General features: G+C 44.5%; 2 long non-coding RNA genes across 2 annotated transcripts in view; one reads left to right on the top strand and one right to left on the bottom strand.

The window, feature by feature from the left end:
• Positions 1 to 1,911, bottom strand: part of LOC139050969 (uncharacterized) — a 63,370-nt gene extending 61,459 nt beyond the window's left edge. Inside the window, exon 1 of the long non-coding RNA XR_011509168.1 lies at positions 1,840 to 1,911. This is a non-coding gene — a long non-coding RNA (uncharacterized lncRNA). The remainder of the gene's footprint in view (positions 1 to 1,839) is intronic.
• A 6,689-nt stretch (positions 1,912 to 8,600) lies between these two features.
• Positions 8,601 to 21,090, top strand: LOC135907675 (uncharacterized). Its single transcript, XR_010566088.2, has 4 exons — positions 8,601 to 8,976; positions 14,662 to 14,838; positions 16,867 to 17,061; positions 20,455 to 21,090. It is a non-coding gene; the product is annotated as an uncharacterized lncRNA (long non-coding RNA).
• The last annotated feature ends 694 nt before the right edge of the window (positions 21,091 to 21,784 follow it).

Raw genomic sequence — 21,784 nt, 5'->3', positions numbered from 1 at the left:
ACAATCATTTTGCTACCTGCTACGGGTGATATTTAAATATTCTGTAAAACTTCAGAATTGTCACCCCCTAATACTAGCTATATAGCCTTGCAATGTTGCGTCGTGAACACATTTCTGCAATTTTCCGTTTTCCCAAGTACAACCGAGGGTTTCAAGGAAGGAAAAAATGGCTTACTGGTTATTTATATATCAAGGGTGCATGCGTAGAAAAACATTTCATATTGAGATCGTGATACTCAAGCCAACAATCGCGTGGAGGGCACCGTGTGCGTCAGCACAAGTGTGCTTTCAAGATTTTTGAGAAACGTCAGCTGCACATACTTGCGCAGCTTCATGTATTGCTCATTTATATTGCCTGCATGAGTGGACTCTTATTGTTGAAAAAGGAATACAGTTTAGGTGGCCGCAAATTTAGTAAATGTACTCAATAATCATTTCGGCAGGACCAAATGCCTTATTGGACAGCTGAAGGCGCTCAGTAAATAAACAAGCTTCTTGCGTCTAGCGCAACTATGTGAAACACGTTCGCAAAATTACAGTTTTGTTCACCTCTGGATAAAAGTATTCGAACACATTCGTACACTGCCTATCTCCACTAGTCTCGTTTCGTAAAGGTGATCGAATAAATTCATTGATCACAGTTATCCACTCTGCCGATATGAGGTTCCGTAGAGTTACGAGAGACAACTTTGCTGAGTTTACTTAATTTAATAAATGGGCTATGAACCTTGCTTATCAAAAGATCTCATTTAACTGAATAACTATTATGGTAGTATATTGTATTCCTAGTATCAATCTGCAATTCACTAAGTATAGTATTTTCCATTAGAAATCCCGCAAATTCGTTTGCATCAATGAAGTGTTGAAGCATTGTCAAATAAGTCAATAAGTTTTCTATGTTGTGGTCAGTAGTGTCTTTTGGTTCATTACTACGGACACTAGCTTCGAAGACTAATGACTCGACAAGTACACATTTCTGCACCGCTTTTGTAAATGGTAAGAAGCCAAATAATAACTATTTCTTTTTGTTTATGTGTGTAACTACGTGTGTGTGTGTGTTTACTGCTGGGAATCGGTGTCATGTATGCGTGCGTGTGTGTGCGCTTGTGCTTGTGTGTGTGCGTGTACCTGTGCCTGTGTGTGTGCGAGCGTGTGTGTGTGTGTGCGCGTGTGTGTGCGTGCGTGTGTGTATGTGTGCGTGTGCGTGCGTGCGTGTGTGTGCGTGCGCGTGTGCGTGTGCGTGTGTGTGTGTGTGTGTGTGTGTGTGTGTGTGTGTGTGTGTGTGTGTGTGTGTGTGTGTGTGTGGAATTATTGATGCCATTTCCTGTGGATCTTGCCTCATCTCATACCAATAAACTCTACGAAACAAAACAGAAGAACTCCGTATGCTGTGGTCTGCGACAGTTACGAATCGATTGTAAGATATATGTTTAGCTGCATGGCACTTTTCGCAGTCACATACTTGCAGTCTAAAAAATCTCAAGTATATAATAGCAGAAGTAACATTTACACCACACCGCTAGGTTCTCAAACCGCAATCGGTTTGAGACCCTAGCGAATGAGACAGCGCCTTTGAAAACATTTCACGTGACTGTGGTAACAGACGCAGAAGTCTAATGGTGCTGGCAAACAGCGAACATGCATAAGCCCAACGTCAGAAAGACGCCCACGTGTATAATTCGGTTCTGGTTTCACTCCTTCTACTTCGGTGTGCCACGTGATATACGTTCAAAGCAGCGAGGGGAAAAATAACGCAAGTTCGCCATGCGTGCTTTTGTTCCTGTCCTCTCAGATCAGCGCTGCTGCCCGTTCGCTGCAAACGTCCACCGTCAGACTTACGTGTGGCGCTGTTGCTACGTCGTGCATGACGAACGCATGATCCCAACACGGCTATGCACAAAACACTCTTTGTTGTTGCTCGGTAGTTTGTCCTTTCTTTGCTTCTTTCTTTAGCGAAATACACCTGCTGCTGCTCAAGGTCTCCTTTGGCTACACAAAGGAACTCTGGGTTGATGAAGTGCATGTGGATGCAAACGCAAAAATATCCATTGGCGAATGGATTGTGCAGCATCTCTACACAATACATGGAGCAAAAAAAAATCTATCAACCAGTGAGCCTTGCCATGATAACAGGTACGTGTGAACGTGAACGTGCTGGGTGACAATGCGTGAGCTTGTTTCTTAGTGGCAGGGGAGCATGAGGACGTCTACGTGCACACACAGGCATAATGCCTACGTCTTTCAACGACCTAGCAATTACGTCACCGTGCAACTGCACTCAGACGTAGCAGTATATTCAGCCCAGAAGGAGTTTTTACCATAGTTGTCTTTATTTGAAATTATTGCGCTGAAGAACAAGCGGCTACCACTCTTGTATGACAGCTGTATATATTCTTATGTGCCGCGAGCATTATCTTTAAAGTCACTGGACGACTCCTTTCATACTGCTTTTTCTTTTGCTTCTTCGGCACGTCACTAACCTGTGTGTGCGCAATTTCTGCGCAAGCGGCCGCTCGAGGCACCTTGTGTGTCTTCGTGGGCTTGTTTCACACTCGGAAAAACACTTTTATGCAGCATCTATTGAACGAGAGGAAGCTGTATCAGGAGTGTTTGATGTCGCTCTGCATTTTTCTCATTCAGATTTTTTCTGTAATTATAATAATTACCAAGTTGATTAATCAATTATCATTAATTATGTAATTAGGTGGACAGCAAGAAGATCTGAATACCTCCAAGGGAAGGCAGACAACATTACCTTGATTCTGTCCAGCTACGTGGCATTTACGCATTTTAAATCTTGATGTGTCGTTGTTGGGACACTTTCTGTAAGAGAAGCAGCCAAGCAACTGCCTTCATTGTTTTCGCAGCACCTCTATGGGCAGGCAATGCATAGTTGGGTCTCCCGAGAATCAGCGTGGATACGGGGAGTGACAAAGGGAAAGGAAACGGCAACACAACCAGGGGCGGTGTGCAGCCTAAATTACCATTACTCCCATTAGTGTGATAACTCAAGGTTATCATTGCTGCAATTATTCCAACGCAGCAAAGCATTGCATAGACTCCTCAGCAGTTTTAATGGTGGTGTTCGTCAGCTTCGCTGTACATCCCCTTTCGCTGAACCGGGATGGCGAGACAATTTTTTGATGTGCACATTCCTAAAGCACGCTTCCTGTGATGAAATAGCGAATGCTGAACATTGCCTTTTCAAGGCATATTTTTTTCACACATGAACAAAGCTTGGAACGCTCTGACGGCTACTGTTGTTTCCACGCCTTGCGAAGTATTTGGCTGGACACTGGCAGCACTTGATCGCAAGCTATGCATGTCTTGAAACTGTAATGACACTAGTAATGACATTAGAATAGTAATGACACTATAAATTTCATTTGTAGTCTTCTGCATTGCCATGCGTTCCGTTCGCTGGCCCATGATGAGTTGTTCTGGTTGCCTTCTGGTTGCGTCGTCATGCGTTGGGCAGGCATCGTGTTTTTCTCTGTTATGAGTGATTCTCATTTTCTTAACTTACTTAGGTTCACGTTTGTAGCGTGAACACTCTACATTCTGTAGTAGCGTGACCTTCAGTGACCGGCCCTACTGTGTGTGATCTGTACTGTGTCCTAACGCTTCTTGCTTCGTAGCTCGGAGGTGGCGGGTTCAAACACGTTGTAGTGTATATTGTGAACCGACTACCGGTTAAACTGTGATTGCGTGCAGCTGTACTTAGCGCTTCATCGTGGAACGCACAATTAGCCGCATAGCGAACTAGCCATGGATGTGATTGATAATTGTGGAGGCTGTTCGACGCGGCGTCACTTTAATTGCGGCTGCAGAGTCGAAACTCGGCAGAACAACGTGCGTAGTGTACTGTGCTCTACTTTAGTCTTTAGATTTGTCCTGTTGCTCTTCCTTTCCTCTTTCCTCCCCTCGTTCCTATCTTCCATTTCTGTGTTGCTGTCACCGCCCTTCAGAATAGTAGGCGGGCGTTTTGCCCCTTCCGGTGGCAGTTGCCAGCCACTCCTCGCTTTCCCTTTCCTGTTAACTGTGTAAATGTGTGCAAAACAAATAATAATAATAATAATAATAATAATAATAATAATGCTTTTGTTGTCTACACCGCCCCCCCCCCCACCTGCAATAATGCTTCATGGCGAATGTCGGTACGCTGTTATTGTCTTTGCGCACCAATTTTTCTCTTGGCCTGAAATTCAGTTGCCAACTCCATTAAGTGTATTACATAACGTAAAAAAAGATCTCATTGCCAAATATATTCTTAGCAGAATTTTATGGCTATTTTTATAGCAAAGATGAACACGACCACGATTCCACACATTTTATCGTGTTTGTGTGTCAACAATAAAGAAGGTGAACATGGGCCGATACCGCAGAATGCGTGACACCGGGTCCACTCGCGGAGCAGGTGAAGCATGCTTCAAGCACTCCGACAATAATAATAATAATAATAATAATAATAATAATAATAATAATAACAAGAAGAAGAAGAAGAAGATTATATCAATGCATTCTTTGAAGTCGATGGATATATTGAATTCGCTTGTGAACAGCACATCGACTAGCGACCAGAAGGCATTGCCATGCACATAGTAGACAAAATGTACTACAACGACACACCCCTGACTCGCAAGAGGACGGTAACACCAACTGTAGACGAATACTTGTTTCCCTATTTTCTGTTACTGCCCCTACACCCACGTGTTCTTTTGTTTTGGAGCCATCCGTGTAGAATTCCATGTGATTTTTATACTTGTCCTGAAGAGCACGGAATTCTTGTATGATGTGTTAGTGTGGAGTGTTTCTTTTCTTTAAATGTGTTAATGTCCAGTCGCACAACTGTGTGAAATTGTACCATGGGGCCGATCCTTGTGCTTTCTTGGCAACCTGGAGGACTTCTTGGGGGATGTCGTAATCCCGACAGTATTGATCATACCGCAGGACAACATGCTTCTGTTTTCACTGCTGACGTTTATGCTGTATGGGTTGTAGTTAAAAAGATTATCACTGGCAAGCACAAAAACACAGTCATATACACTGATTCCTTAAGTACACTGAAGGCTCTAAATCTGAAATGTGAGTGTGAACCCCTGTTAGGGGACATACTAAACATGGTCGCACTTAACAAATATGGGAGATCAATCCGCTCCTGCTGGGTACCAAGTCATGTTGGGATACCGGGTAACGAAGCAGCCGATACATGTGCATCGATGGCAGCATTCAAAGACCTAATAAACATAGCACTCCCATGTAAAGATAATATCCGTGCCATTAGGAAGGCCTTGACGACAAAGTGGCAACACGAATGGGACCTTTGTAGAGAAAACAAGCTATATCTCACTAAACCAGTACTTGGTGAGTGGAAGTCGTGCAACCATCAGGAGCGCTTTTTTGAAGTAGTTCTATGCCGACTACGCATTGGCCACACACACCTCACACACAATTATCTACTTACAAAAAAGACGTGCCAATATGTGAAAAATGCCAAGAACAACTAACAGTCATGCATATACTACTCACATGCCCACACATTGAAGTACAAAGACGAAACTTTTTGCACAACCTATATCAAATGCACATACCTTTACATCCTTCTTTAATTTTAGGAGATGATTCGATAATCCCATTACCTGACCTGCGTCAATTCCTGAACGACACTGGCTTTTTAAACAAATTATAGATTAACAGGGCCTTTCTTCTCTTAAATATTAATATAAAACACCTTGTGTTTGGCGCAGCATAGCCATAGTCGCTTTTGCACCACTAAATCACATTTAACCAACCAACCAACACCAACTGTAGGGATATCTGTTCCTTAGCAACGCAAGACGGAATTAAGATATTCAGTGCGTATGTATCTCCAAGCACACGCAAGTGTGATATCGTGAAGTTCATGACCACACGCTTTCCATGGGTTAGCCATGACGACACTACCCCTATGATCATCGTTGGATACTTCAATGTAAACATTCTGAAACCAGACAAGAAATCAAGGACTCAGTTTGTGCTAGAAGAGCATGGTTTGAAGCTCCACACCAATCCAAGTCACTCAACTATTCAACAATGGTCGTGTATTGATTTTACTTTGGCGAAGAATCTGCCTACAGTTGTAGCGGAAACAGTCAGTGTATATCACAGTTATCACAAAGCTATCGTCATTACCATTCCCAATAGATGAAAAACTAAAATTTTCTGGCTCTCCCGTAACTAAAACTAAATGCAAGCACCAAATGGCAGCCAGCAGAGCAGATTGGCTGCAGATGACACCAGCCAGAATCTTAAAATGGGCGTGCTGCATGTTCAGAACGGCGCACCCCACCACACCACGCCGCACCACACCACACTACGTCATACTGTGCCCACGGCGGCCGCATTTCGATGGGGGCGAAATACGAAAACCCCCGCGTGCATATATTTATTGCACACTGAAGAACCCCAGGATGTCCTAACTTTGGTAGTTCCCCACGACGGCATGACTCACAATCAGATCACGCTTTTGGCAGGCAAACCCCGATAAATCATTTTTTTACTTCCATACTCAGCCCTGGTCCATATGGACGCTGCCCAGTTAGAAGAAGAAAGCAGGCTGAAGGCCGCACGACAGGCAGCGAAAGTCGCCGGGGACACAGAGCAGACTGTCAAGCTAATAGAAGAATGAATTTAATTCTGAGGTTTTACGTGAAAACATACGATTTTATTAGGAGGGATGGCGGAGTGGGGAACTCCGGATGAATTGTGACCACCAAGGGATTTTTCACCGTGCCCCCCAATGTACGGGACACGGGCGTTTTGTCGACATGCGGCCGCCGCGGCCGCGATTTCACCGCGCCACCTGGTGCTTAGCAGCGCAACACCGTAATCGCTAAGTCACCGCGGCGGGTAGAAGCGCTTGAACGAGGCGCCGCGCATCTCTCAAAGCGACGCAAAACCCGCGGCGCGGAACTCACGGACCGCTGGCGTTCAGCACTTAGCGCAAAAAGATAACAAGGAACTGTACAGTGCCCTGTATCAGCCTTTTTAACGCCGCGATTGGAAATCACAATTAAAACTTCAGCGTACTAGAAGTTACAGCTTGAGTGATAGTGTGAACAAACTTGAGGAAGAACTCGGAAGCGATATTATTTGTTATTGTTTGGACAAGAACTAGCGTATGTAAGGCGGTCTGTAGAAAGGGTTGCGAGCCACAGACCAAATTTTTCAAAGTTTTTTCTGGTTGACTTGACGATCTCGTTTTGCTCTCGCAATTTAAAAACGCGAACACTACGGGTGATAGTATGGGGTCATCCTCAATAACAGTTGTTCAAACTCGGTGAACCCGAGTTTCTTCGCCGCTGGTCTACGCGGTACATAACCGTCTGACGAGTCAAAGTCTTTCTACATCCAGAATAATGCACAATTCTGTTGCCTGAGTTCAGACTGTATCTGTATGTGCCCCGGGTACCTTTCATAAATTCGAGGCTGGCAATAATGCTTTTGCGTGGACGCTATTGCGAGCTTTGTTGTTGTTGTGTGGCAAAGCGACTGTCAAGCAGACACCATTTATCATTTCATTTGCTAATCTGTTTTGTTTACATCAAGTATGATGTATTACATTTGCTGTACCTTATATTGTACTTTTTGTTCATACCACAGTTGTAAGCGTGGTTTCTTGTCAGCAATTTGCCTGGATGTTCTCGTTTGAGTGCCCGGATAACAGCTCTTTCTTTTGGATCAAGGTGACTTGAAGGTTGCCGACAACGGGAGTTAAAAGCATTTCATGCTGAATACATCTACCCTTGTCTAGCCCTGTACGTCATGGTACAGCTTCGCTATTCATCCACATCCACATAGTAGAAGGGCTCCGAAATATTTTGAATGTGGAATATTCGGTATTATGTTGGATATCTGGATATTACACTATCGTTTTTCTAGAAATTAGATTTTATGAACAAATGTCCCTATTAAGAACTCCTAATGTTTAATGGCATACGTAGTGCAACTGTACAAATAACAATTATGAAGTGAACACCCTGTGGCTCTAACATGACGCCTCAAAGAAGTAGAGGTGGTTGGCAAGAGGTTGAAATGGTGCAAAAGAGGCAAAGGCGTCATCGTCTTGTAAAAATAAAGTTGCCGACAGGCAACTACAATGAAAAGAGCTGAAAGAAAGGTAAGTATCCGCGCGCACAGAGAACCAAACATATCTGAGCACAGTATTGTATCCACTAATGCACGATAAAAATGAGGCGAAGGCCTTCCCAACTACTGGTGGTGCACTCCTTTCTTTGAGTTGTTACTGAGAGCGAGTTTGCATATTCTTCGCATTTGCTTTTTCGAGAAGTATATCCGATGCCAATCGCTTGCGATTGCTGAAAGTTGTGTTATTTCTGTTACCGGTTATTCATTTCACAAATGTCTTAGCAAGGGCGTTGCCTAGCCTCGGAAACAGCAGTCGCCGCAGGCGTGCGAAGCAACGAGTTCATGTTTACAACAATTCCAGACGTGCGAGAAACAGCTGCGGCGCATTGACCTTTTTCAGAACGTCGGGCATTCGCAATTCCTTGCTCATATAGAGAGCCTCATTGGGTGCATGGACTTCTGGCATCTGGGCAGTTTGTTCGCCTAGAGCATCCACGGCGTGCTCGTTTGACGCACAGCACTTGCGTTAGCACTCTGCGTCGATGACGTTGGACAATAGGCTCAGCATCACGTAGCATGCAATTGTAAGAAAGGGGAAGAGCAGAAGCTAAGAATTTTCTCTTTCGTTCCGCCCCCCCCCCCCCCCGTGCTGCTTTGGAACGGAAAATTCTTGTTTCGCTTGCACAGCAGAACGTACTAAAGGCAGCCTTATACGACCTGCGTCACGTCTCAGCAAACTGATATATAACGCTTCGGCCTATGAAGCTCACAGGAAAAAAGAAATGGATGCGCCATTTATAACTGCAACGCTACTGGCCATATATGTCGCCTTCTGGGAGCACAGCAGCGGTGAGCAATATTTTGAACAAGTAACCTTGTTTTCGTGAACACATTAGCAGCCCGTGTTTTGAGATTTGTTCTAGTGCACCCTATTCTATTGTTCTAGTGTGTAAGCTATTTGAATGTTTTGCTGACATGAAAACCATTATGATGTATGCGTTTGCGCAATGGCACGCGTTTAAAGCATTTTGTTCGTAGCCTCTACTTTTCCGAGCAAGAGCAATGCACGAGTCTTTCTGTCGGCGGTTATAAAAAAAAGCTGCTAGAGGAAATATCAATAAATGCGTCAAGTATCGTGCATTCGTGTACGTTTATTACTTGTGCGGGCCGCTTCATGGAACGATCAGCCGTGGTCGAACAAGGCATGTTCGTTCACCGGGTTTAGGTATGCTAAATATTGACATCCAGGGCTGTTTGGCCTTCCCTGCTAAATGTCCGATCACACGTACTGACCGCTTCCTCTGCCCTGATGCCTGTATACCGTAAGTCCACACATGTATTCGCTATCACTGAAAGCTTTTCTCACTTTCTAAACTGGCATTTCGTTGCCTACCGCATCGCTATTTCACTTTATCAGCGAACTGTCCAGTTTATCAACCTACCTTCGTGAGCCCGGCAAGACGAAAGCAATTGCCCTCAGTGCGTATTTATTCCTCCTGCGCCAACTGACACCATCCTATGTTTACATATTTCCCGCATGCAAGTACTATTGAAGCTTAAGTCAACCTTTCAATTTTCTATTACTTTGTATTTGTATATCCCCCGTGTAAAATTTTCCTAAATCATAGTATCATCAGTGCTCGAAACTTTGGCTAACACCATAAGCAGTTAAAAATTTCGTGACAGGAATCAATAGTCAAAATTGCTATACTTGTGTTTCTTGAAACAACATGTCTACCAATTATATTATTAGTAAATAACCTCTGACAACAGTAAGTTCCCGATTTACACGGGAATGTGCTTCGTGTGCAGAGAAACGAATCTTCTTAAATCTCTAAATTCCACGAAAATGGACGGCGCATATTCCCTCGCACACAAGTGTTTAAGCCTTCAGTTACAAAGGAGTGTCTATACCTGGCCCACTGGAAGTGCACATGACAGGTACTTCTTTCAAGCACAATGGGCATTGTAAGTGAAATTTCTGGGGCAGCACCAGAGCGCGGGTTTCCTTACCTACACGTGCGCTGTTCTCGCGAAAAGAAGAGTTTCCGAGAATTCACATTTTTAAACTATATTTTGTCATCGTTTAACCATGACTTCAAGATGTTCTTGCAGCGTCTGGAAATACAACGTGCAAACACCAACGTACACGAACAATACATGCAGATGCACTGTTATCTACCAAAGGGACCTTTGTATACGCTAAGCTATATCGCTTGGATATGGATTGAGCGTGGCCGTAGTGACAATGGTTTTAGATGACGCATGGGTCATTTGTAAAGTTCATATAGGTTGCGTCCTTTTTATGCAATATGGCGGCGCTTAGAAAATGATCCTTAGGGCAGCCAGTGAGAATACGCACTTCAACATGTTGTGCGCAAGTTGTGCGCAATATTGTCACGTGGTAGTGACGGTGAAGAAAGAACACAGTAGCAGTACTGTGAAAGACAAAACTAGCTTTTATTGGGCGAACCTGTGCCCACAAAACAGGATACACTTAAAGCACAACGATAGCGGCGAACACAGTCGGCGATCGTCGTAAATCTGATCAGCGGGTCAAGCGCGTCGGCTTTTATACAGCAGTCATCGAATGTTCCAGACTAAACGTTGGGACCCGCATGCCTTCTACAAAGTTCTACACCATTCGTGTCAAGCGATGAAATCAGATAATACAAGGTTCGGCGACAACAGACAGCGGATAGAAGCATCGATAACTTTCCAGAGACTTCGGATACATGCAGGCGCGTCCCGCGCTGTGCGATAACATTTGTTAGGTGACGAAACCTGGTCGCCCGATAAAGATAAGTACACGTGTCAATAGCCCCCTCTTAAAAAGCATCGACCCGATGCTGCATACAAATGAAAGTAATAAAGAAAAACACCTGTAGCAAAGTAAACAAAAACAAGGAAGTTCGTCAGCGTCCGTAAAAGGGTTTAAGACGCACCACGTGGACCACTTCAGATCGTGCGCGGCGCCGCTGTGAATGCGAAATTCCGTCTGGCACGACCTCATAGTCCAGTGCGCCAATACGTCGAATGACCTTGTAGGGTCCGAAATAGCATCGGAGTAGTTTCTCACTGAGTCCTCGTCGGCGTATAGGGGTCTAGACCCAAACACGGTCGCCAGGTTGGTACTCGACGAAGCGTCGTCGGAGGTTGTAGTGTCGGCTGTCGGTCCTCCGCTGGCTCCTGATTCGCAGGCGGGCGAGCTGTCGGGCTTCTTCGGCGCGCTGGAGATAGCTAGCGACGTCAACATTCTCTTCGTCAGTTACGTGCGGCAGCATGGCGTCTAGCGTCGTCGTCATTAGGTCGTCGAGATGGTTTCCTCATCGACTTCGTCGGCGGCGGAGGATCTTCGTCAGTTCGACGAACAGCAACCGCACCTCCATCGGTTGCTGCTTTTAGTTTTCCGGATATGGGCTCGCAGAGCGGCCCCGAGCTGGGCCAGTGTACGGTCGGCGCTGCGGTGACAGGTAGCGGCCTGGTGACGGTGAATGGGATGGCCGTCGAGAGTTCCGCTGAATGGCGGCTAGTTAATCGGCGATTTCACGTGGGCGCTCGCCAAGCTGTGGACGCGGCGCGTTGACGGCGAACCCTCTCAGTCCCAGGTCGCGGTATGGGCATCGGCGGTACACATGGCCGGCTTCTCCGCAGTGATAGCAGAGCGGGCGGTGGTCGGGGGCTCGCCAAATGTCCGTCTTCCTCGCGTAGGTGCGCTGGGCGACGTAATGGCGTGCTGGCTGCGGCGGCGGCGGCGGACGACGGAATTGCGGCGTTGCAGGACCCTGGCGCGGTCGCGCAGGGGGGCCTTGACGGTGGGCGACGGCGGCCGCGTAGGTCATTGCCTCCGGCTGCGGTGATTCTGGTTCCACCTCAGGAACTCCAAGGGATCGATGCACCTCTTCTTTCACGATGTCGGCGATCGAGGCCACTTGAGGCTGCGACGAAGGCAAGACCTTGCGCAGTTCTTCGCGCACAATGGCCCTGATGGTCTCGCGCAGATCGTCTGTGGCCAGTGATTGAATTCCTGCGTAGTGGGTAGAGCTCGTACGGCGGTTGAATTGCCGGTTCCGCATTTCGAGTGTCTTCTCAATGCTGGTTGCCTCGCGAAGGAACTCTTCTACGGTCTTCGGTGGGCTTCGTACCATTGCGCCGAAAAGTTCTTCCTTCACACCACGCATGAGAAGGCGGACTTTCTTCTCTTCGGGCATATCCGGGTCGGCGTGGCGGAAGATACGTTTCATTTCTTCCGTGAAGATAGCAACGTTCTCGTTCGGTAGCTGCACTCGGGCGTCCAGCATGGCTTCAGCCCTTTCCTTGCGCACGACGCTCGTAAAGGTGCGCAGAAAGCCGCTACGGAAGAGGTCCCATGTCGTTAAGGTCGACTCCCGGTTCTCAAACCACGTTCTGGCGGCGTCTTCTAAGGCGAAGTAGACATGCCGCAGCTTGTCATCGGAGTCCCAGTTGTTGAATGTCGAGATTCGCTCGTAGGTCTCCAGCCAGGATTCCGGGTCTTCAGTCGCTGCTCCATGGAAAGTCGGTGGGTCCCGGGGTTGTTGTAAGAAAACGGGGGACGCTGGGGCAGCCATTGAGGTTGTCTTGACTACGATCTTCTTTGTCGCCTCAGGTAGAAGTCCGTGCTCTGGGGGCAGTCCTTGCAGTCTGCGGCTAGCACGCTGGTCTTGGGCGATGTCGGTTTTGTCCTCGGGCTTCGGGCTTGGATCGCGGCTTTGCGGGGGCATTCGGTACATGAACGCACTAGCACCTCCACCAGATGTCACGTGGTAGTGACGGTGAAGAAAGAACACAGTAGCAGTACTGTGAAAGACAAAACTAGCTTTTATTGGGCGAACCTGTGCCCACAAAACAGGATACACTTAAAGCACAACGATAGCGGCGAACACAGTCGGCGATCGTCGTAAATCTGATCAGCGGGTCAAGCGCGTCGGCTTTTATACAGCAGTCATCGAATGTTCCAGACTAAACGTTGGGACCCGCATGCCTTCTACAAAGTTCTACACCATTCGTGTCAAGCGATGAAATCAGATAATACAAGGTTCGGCGACAATAGACAGCGGATAGAAGCATCGATAACTTTCCAGAGACTTCGGATACATGCAGGCGCGTCCCGCGCTGTGCGATAACATTTGTTAGGTGGCGAAACCTGGTCGCCCGATAAAGATAAGTACACCTGTCAATATGATGACGTTGGGCTATTTGGTAGCCAATGAGAAAAATTATATCTGCAGCAATAACTGGCGCAACAAAAAACTACTCAAGCTGAACCAAAATCAAAGATAAACACGCAATTTATACTTACTCATCAAGTGCGGAAACACGCGCTAAATGGAAACATTTCAAGAAGACAAAATCATTGGAAGCCCCAAGTATAAGCAAAACAGACCACCAAGGTTATTGCGCCTGAGCTTGCCTTTTAAATGTCACTGATCATCACCACAAATCGTTCTGTGCAGCTTGATGGAAAATAAAATTTGTTGCATACATAATGCGACGGAGTGCGTAGTAACACTATGACGCTAGCGTTGTTAGCGCGACCAATCACGCTCATTGAGTGAACATGGGTCACGTGAGTCTTCGGGACCATCTGTTATAGGCTTTAGTTTTCTTATCTCTGGCTCGCACTGAATTGGTCGAAAAGAAAAAGCACAGAACTAAGCCAGCATACTATGGCGACGTCAACTGGAACCGTTTCGAACCGGTATGCCCTCTTTCAATTTTTTTTGAAGTATGGCAGTCCCTTAGCCCAATAAATGTGTCCCTATTCTACACGTACAGTGCTCTGGCACTAGTTTTTGTTTCTTTTACCAGTTTCCCATTCCTAATGCACTAACGGGCGGTGGCTCTCCTTTCACATTATCTATACTTGCACCCAAAAGACTCCTCTGACTTAATAGCTACGCGTAAGAAATGCAGCCCTGGTAACTTCCAAGTACCTTTTAAGCACTTCGTTGCTTAACATTATTTGCGCAATACCCTGGTGCCATTAGTATTTACAGAATCCGCTTTCTTTTCTATTCAAATATTTCGGCAATACCAGTCAAAAGCGCTCCCAGTCATCTGATCAACTGGTGCAAAAATAAAAAAGACAATGGCATGGCATTTATGTTGCCGCCCATTACGCCGTCCTTTTATACACCAAAGATGTTTCTCTAACTCGTGTATAACGCGTGTTTCTCTAGATAAGCGTGTATATTGTATTATTTATTGTGGCAAGCATATGTATAATTAGTCACAATTGTGAATAGAAAATTGGTACTTGTCGGTTGGCACACGGTGTTACTCGGGGTATAGTTAATTCTGAAGAAACAAATTCCATTCATTAAATTTCGGTTTTTCAAGAGTACTTCTCCATAAATTCTGCTGCATATGAGTAGTTTATGGAAATTAGCTTAGTATTCGATCTTCTATGAAATTTGCGTCTTATCTTAGTTGTTTTGCTGCATACCGGAGGAACTGTGCTTGGCCATTTTTTTTCGTGGATTGTTAGCCAAAGATTCCTTTTCCCGCACGCAGGGGCCAGGTCAAGAAACCCTGCCTGCGAGGAGACTCCTACAGTGGAAAATTGCAGCATTGTGCTCCGAAAATGGAGCTTCAATATTGAGGCTAACGAATGCGAAATAAATTTTGTTTGCCGAGAAAACAAAAATTTGTTTCACTCGCAAGAGAATTGCACCAGAACTTGCCCACCAAGTGAGTAGCAGGAAATCGTATTCTTTAACGCAGCTTCATTATAGGCGAAATCCACTTGCCTCAAGTGGCCTGCATAAGTCTTGGACCAGTGTCTACTAAAAAGCAATAGTCATGATACATATAAAAAGTATCGCAGGGGCAATTCATTCGAATTCCATGTTTATATACTCGATAACTATTTTCTTTATGAAGCTTAAAGATGTAGTGAAATAATTTCGGCTGATTACATTTTTGAGCTAAAGGAAAGCGCTACACCTTTAAACTCAAGCTACCATGCTGACAAGTTTCGGAAGGCGCTAAAGTTTAATAGTAATAGTTTTTATACGGCCTGTTTGGTTTCGTTTCCACTGTGTCATGAGGTCATGACGCAGCAGAATGTCAAGTGCAAACGGGACACTCCGACATTTTGACATTTACTCCGGCTCCCTCAGTAGTCTGCTAGGCTGCTACAATCACCGTCGTATTTATAGCAGCACAGTATGCGCCCGTGTGAGTCAGCGAGTGCCAGAAGGTCGCAATGTCCTGCTCCCACGTGACCACATGTGTCATGACCACAGCACAGTAACCTTTTCAGGAAGAAAACCTAAACTGGATTTAGAAAACGTGTTGTTGTGCTATATTTAGGCTTCTCCCGGGCTTGTAAGTATATTCTCGAGGGTTTAAATTTCTGAACGTCCAGCATGCAGCACTTCAAAGAATCAGTGCAAAGGTTTTGTCATGTCCTCTTGGGGAGTATTAATTACATTTTGAGACGGTGCGAAAGTGTTATTGAAATACTTTTAACTGTGAGGTGAATGCCGGAGATGACTCAAGGGGCTGCGAATGATACAAAGATGAGTTTTTATCTCGCCGGAGAGAGAAGTTGTCTAATAAAATCACCGCACAACAAACATTCCTGCGACGGTAAAGCACTCTTACTTCCTGTGTCACTTGAGTTATAACACAGACAAAAACCATGAGTGCACTAAAGAACAGTCCCAATGCAATTTATGTTTTATGCATACATGCAATATCAATACCCAGTCCGTATAGACATCACAAGTGTTCTACTGCGAACTGCACTGGGATGAAAGTCATGAGTGCGGGGAATGAGTAAGTGTGAAAATCTGGAATATTGCATCCAGCGTCCAAAAAGCAGTAAAGCTTAGCGGCGATTAGCGGTAAATGTGAGAAAAGTGCGGTTGCACTACGTCGCACTGCTTTGAGCTTCCGGATCTATGAATTTAACTACGTTCAACACATTGCAAGGTGTTGTTAAGGAGCTCGCCCGACGCACATCCTTCCTCTCCGAGCAGTGAAGTGCTACTTACTAAATTTGGTCTGCAGCAGTCAGCCATCAGCTGCGCTATACACATATATCATATCTCTACCACGTGGCCGGCTTTCCACATTTGAGACGCATGCACATTCTTCCACTGTGATACTCCTAGTGGTAACGCATTAAAATATCACGGCACTAATCCTTTCAGGAGGCTTTATGAATAAAACAGACCGATTGGTGTATTTAAATAAAGCTCTATGACCATTTGCAAAAGGGGGTAAGGGGAATGTTGCTAAGAGTGACTCACGCTGAAATCTTCGCACGCGAAGCTACATCGTTAGATGCCTTATGCACGGTAACCTTTAAAATGCTGGGAAAATAAGCGAATACACTGCATCTTACTTGGCTAGAAGTGATCTTTCCTAATCAAGTGTTTACTGTTAGCTAGGTGTAACTGTGACAAAAAAACGTTCGGTCCTATTCAATAATATTTCCGTAAGAACAAAATAAGTTTTTTTTTTACATTTTAGACCTACAGACAAGTTTGACATGTTTATCCGAACCGCTCTATCTCTTGTACGACATTGTATCGGTGCAGGCTTCTTCATTGAAAACTATCGCTTTCTCAGCGAGGCAGCACCTTTGTCCTGTCTATGTTTGTGACGTAACTAGCACTGGATGTAAATGTTTTAGCAGTTGTTGAGGAAGGATAGAGTGAAGCCAGCCAGAATAAATATTTAATATTGTTCACCATTTTTTGTGTCTAGTTTCAGGAGTGGCACCTCGGTCGAAAAAAAAGGATTGCTACTATTGGCTCGACAAAGGAAACGGATGTTACTCATACTGGTTTACTAATTATTATGACCCTTGGGGAACAAGCTATCCAGTTATGATATATACTGGATGTGGAAAGTGGCGACATAGGCGCTATGTTTATTATCTGCAAGCAACGAAATGCGCAGGTAAGATATGCGCGTTTTGCATTTGTGTCCCCAAATTTGACACCAAATACGATTATATTGCTTGCTTCGGATCAACAATGGAAGCTTGAGAAAACTTTGCTGCTGCTGAATTACATTTATTTTGAGGTAACTTGTGCGCGTTACAGGCAATACTGAAACGTGGTACCCGAAGTTCGTGTAAAAAAAAAGTATACGTTTCATGAACGTACACTCTGTACAGTGATCTTAAGTTGCAGCTGAACGTTTCTTAGCGGGCCCTCTTTGCCATGAATGATGGCAATCATCTGACGGCACTAGCACAAATTCGCCTAATCGTTCATAGCAGCTCATTTCTACGTAACAGTTCTGTTGTTGTAGCATTCTATCCATGATATCTAAGTATATGTATGTGTTATCCGAAAGAATAACTGTTATGCGCAATCCAGTACCACATAATCCGGTATTTTGCAGCTCCGTAGAGTCATGCAAGCTAAACGCCTTTGTGTATATATATATATATATATATATATATATATATATATATATATATATATATATATATATATATATATATATATAATAGTACATGTATGTTTGTGTGCGTTGTGTGCGTTTAAATTTTCTTAAAATGACTGGTTACATGTTATATTAGGCTACTTAAAACACAGGGCTGCACTACAATTTGCAGGCACCTCTATATCTTTAATATATATTAGACAGGTGTATAGACTGAATTTCTTCGGGACATCAAGTTTTGGTGCGTGCGATTCTAACCTCGGTGATGAAAGGCAGCATGTGTTGAACCTCCTGCAAAACTAACGCTTAAAAATCTCCGCTGCAGTCGCGATGAAAACATTCCGGCTGGAAAACAAGGGCGATGTTATTCTTTATGTTGGCTATCCTAACCGTGATCTTTGTGCCTGCAAGCTTTTCTTGACCGCGGTGAAGTATGCATGAAGAGTAATGAATCCGTTGTGAACCCTAAAGTGGGTAACTTTTGCCAAATGTTTGACTTCACAGGAAAAAGAAAGCTATAAAATGAAAGTCGCAAATGAAAACTCGGTAATTCCGCCATTTCTCGTTGCGTTTAGCGGAACGTGGCGCTTGTGGTAGCCTAATAAAACATCCATTTTATTAGTGATCACATTATACTAGAACTCAACTTTATACACGTGCCTGTTGTAGCACGAGGCCCTTTGTTTCCTTGTCTAGCGTGCCTGTCTAGCTCACCGTCCAAACCTATCCAAACACTTCACATTCAAGAAGTAATGTCTCCCCGCTTCCTTGATTACCCGCGCATTGCTTCATGTGATGAAATGGCCCTGGGGCAGCTGAGCCACAAAGCAACAAAAGTCCGCGGATGTGCAACGTACACAAGTTTCAAATTCACGAATGAGACATCATTCGTGAATTTGAACACAGCTTGAGGGCTCGTGCCCTGAAAGCTGTGTTTAAGTGCTTTAATTGTTTTGTTTAAAACACGTTGATGGGCTAGTTGGTTAGTATCCATGGTAGAGTGCTTAAGCGCGACTGAACCAGGACGTAGTAATAAACAGATACACAGACACAACGCTTCACTTTCAACTATAGATTTTATTTTCGCATGCATAAATAAATATATACCATGCGAGCGGAAACAAACGTAACAGCAAAAATGAGCAACATTCAGTGGTGCATTTCGATGAACCATACACGTGTGCAAGAAATGGGGAAAACATGTACTGCAATGGTCGCAGAGATAATCCGAGGAATCGTACTTCCGTTTCAGATAGCGACACCGAAGGCTTGCTTACGTACTTTTGCTCTGATTTTGCAATCTCATACGCCTCCACAATCTCCCTCGTCATCCTGCTGTGAGCCTTATACAGAATGGAAGTGCTTTCTACTGTTTCTTTCTGTTTCTTTCTACGTCCTCGTTTAGTCGCGCTTATACACTCTACCATTAATTGTGTTGCAGTGCACGGCTTCCGACGCTCCTGGGCGTAAGAGATTCAGGAGTGAATACGTCTGGTGTGAAACAGCTAAACAATATTTTTGCCGGAGGCACTGTCTGTCTGCAGAGTACACGGTACATCGGAGTCATCATCATCATCACCATCATCATCAGCCTGGTTACGCCCACTGCAGGGCAAAAGCCTCTCCCATACTTCTCCAACTACTCCGGTCATGTACTTAATTGTGGCCATGTTGTCTCTGCAAACTTCTTAATCTCATCCGCCCACCTAACTTTCTGCCGCCACCTGCTACGCTTCCCTGCCCTTAGAATTCAGTCCGTAACCCTTAATGTCCATCAGTTATCTTCCCTCCTCATACATGTGCTGCCCATGCCCATTTCTTTTTCTTCATTTCAACTAAGATGTCATTAACTCGCGTTCGTTTCCTGACCAAGTCTGCTCTTTTCTTATCCCTTAACGTTACACGCATCATTCTTCTTTCCATAGCTCATTGCGTCGTCCTCAATCTGACTAGAACCTTTTTCGTAAGCCTCCAGGTTTCTGCCCCGTACGTGAGCACTGTTAAGATACTGCTGTTGTGCACTTTTCTCTTGAGGGATAATGATAACCTGCTGTTCATGATCTGAGAATGCCTGCCAAAGGCACCCCAGCCCATTCTTATTCTTCTGATTATTTCAGTTTCATGATCCGGATCCGCGGTCACTACCTGCCCTAGGTAGATGTATTCCCTTGCCACTTCCAGTGCCTCGCTACCTATCGTAAACTGCTGTTCTCTTCCGAGACTGTTAAACATTACTTTAGTTTTCTGCAGATAAATTTTTAGACCGACCCTTCTGCTTTGCCTCTCCAGGTCAATGAGCATGCATTGCAATTCGTCCCCTGAGTTACTAAGCAAGGCAATATAATCAGCTAATCGCGAGTTACTAAGGTATTCTCCATTCAACTCTTATCCCCAATTCTTCCCAATCCACGTCTCTGAATACCTCCTGTACAAACACGCTGTAAATAGCATTGTAGAGATCGTATCTCCCTGCCTGACGCCTTTGTTTATTGGGATTTTGTTGCTTTTTTTATGGGGGACTACGGTGGTTGTGGAGCGACTATAGATATATTTCAGTATTTTTCGTACCGCTCGTCTGCAACCTGATTCCGTAATGCCTGATTCCATACATTGGAGTAATAGGTGGCAAACCTAGTAGTTATCGAGTCCCCAAGAAGGTGTTTGAGAGGACACACGCTTACTTGGAAATAAAAAGTGTTATGTGAAAGTAGTTCTGAGGGCAAACAACGAAAGAGGGCAATTGATGCGTCGTGGAAGCTGAAAATCTCATTTAAGATGGGGAACAACTTTCGTGTAGTGTTTTGTGATTTGTGAACAGCATACGAGCAGTCTACCTGGTCCCTGATTTCAAGATACGTAGAGCTACCATGCATACTTACGTCTTTTTTTCTTTTTCAGAAATAAGATGAAAGCCATGTGGATCCTGGAAATAAAGCAGGACAATGCTTGTCGTTTGACCCATATCACTCAAAATATTATATGCGTTTCAATGGTCCTAGAAGGAACAGAACGCTCCGTGAGAAACGAGCAGTAGCGATATACTGGTCACAAGAATGCATATGCATACATATAATCTTATATGTTATATCACATTTTTCTATGTAAAATAAATAAATTCCTAAATACGGGAAGTAATGCAAAAGTCTAGCGGAATATGCTTCTGCACTAATCATGAGGAACTGCATAATCATTTCAAGATTGCAGCTTGAGGCCACAGTTTCGCAGCTTGCCGTAGCAGCAGTATTTAAGTAGGAACTATTAAGCTGCGAACACCTTCGTAAGCATCGGTTACAGGTAAACAAAATTTCCTACTGAATTTTACGTACGTGATTATTTGTCACTAACTTAGAAGTATATCTGTGGAATTGTATTGGGAGTAGTACAGGGTTAAAAACAACCTTTTTCGTTGCGCTCTGGGGAAGCATACAAACTGAGATAAAATTCAAGTAATTGAATTCTAAGTTCCATGCGAGTTGCTACACAATAATTGTCACTAACTGCGAAAAGCATATTTAGAATTTTATGTGCGTCAAAAAACGAGTTACAAATAGCACAGAAGCAATAAACGAATGGTAAAAAATTGGCTTAGCACTGCGAATGTCATTTCTTAGCAATACGACGCCTTATACTCTTTCGTGATGCCTGCTGCATTAGCGTCTTCAGTAGCAATTATCACATGGCGTAAGGTAATTCTAAAATATTTCATAGTGGATACTTACACTCGACTAAACACTACTTCCAGCATGCAAATATTGCCTGGATACCACAGAGTGCCTCACCGCCTGAACCCGATATGTTCTTATTCAAGGGAATTTAGGTTTATTTCAGGACCATGTTTATATCAACAACGTCTGACCTACTAATGCCGCTTTCCCCGAGGGTTGTGAATTCTTGTTTATTAACAAACCGTAACAAAGGAGGTCATGGTTAGCAAGTGCATCGGCCACTGACAAGAACTGTGCCCATGATTGTGATTGTTTTATACATCCATGTAGACGTTGACCATGCCAAAATTTTTCGCAATCATCTCGTTCCAGACGTATAATTAAGGTCCTTAAAAATAACTCTAACGTAAACAATGGAAGTGGGCTTAAAGAATGCGCCACAAATGAGTGGAGAAATAAACGAACCGTAATAGCATTCTTCCAAATTCGCGCGTTCATCAAACTTTGTCATGAACATTGTCTCGACTAGTTTCGCTACAATCACCTGCGGCGTGCAGAGCAGT

This window comes from Dermacentor albipictus, chromosome 10, assembly GCF_038994185.2.
Source record: "Dermacentor albipictus isolate Rhodes 1998 colony chromosome 10, USDA_Dalb.pri_finalv2, whole genome shotgun sequence".
Classification (NCBI taxonomy): Eukaryota; Metazoa; Arthropoda; class Arachnida; order Ixodida; family Ixodidae; genus Dermacentor; species Dermacentor albipictus.
The sequence above is the reverse complement of the archived record's forward strand: the minus strand, read 5'-3'. Positions and strand labels throughout refer to the sequence as shown.